This window comes from Mus musculus, chromosome 17, assembly GCF_000001635.26.
Source record: "Mus musculus strain C57BL/6J chromosome 17, GRCm38.p6 C57BL/6J".
NCBI lineage: Eukaryota > Metazoa > Chordata > Mammalia > Rodentia > Muridae > Mus > Mus musculus.
Genome location: NC_000083.6, coordinates 84851649 through 84851987, shown reverse-complemented (window position 1 = coordinate 84851987; position 339 = coordinate 84851649).

Genomic DNA, 339 nt, shown 5'->3' with positions numbered 1-339 from the left:
GGACTGCCCATCATCCATCACCTTATTGTATGCTGCGCACACTGTTCCAGGTTGCATGTTTGAACGAGGCTCTGGAACCTCTAGGTTCCAGGTAGCAATAAGGGCCATGCCTGATCCTGTCAGCCATGCATCAAGTCACCTTTCAGGCACCTCAGTGATTCTCTGTGTAGCCCTGGCTGTCTTGGAACTTGCTTTGTTGACTAGGTTGGTCTCAAACTCAAATCTGCCTACCTCTGCCTTCCCAGTACTGGGACTAAAGGCATGCGCCATCATAACCTATACTTCAGAGATTCTCCACATGAGACACTCCACACTAGCGGAGACCTCGTCTTCTCTATC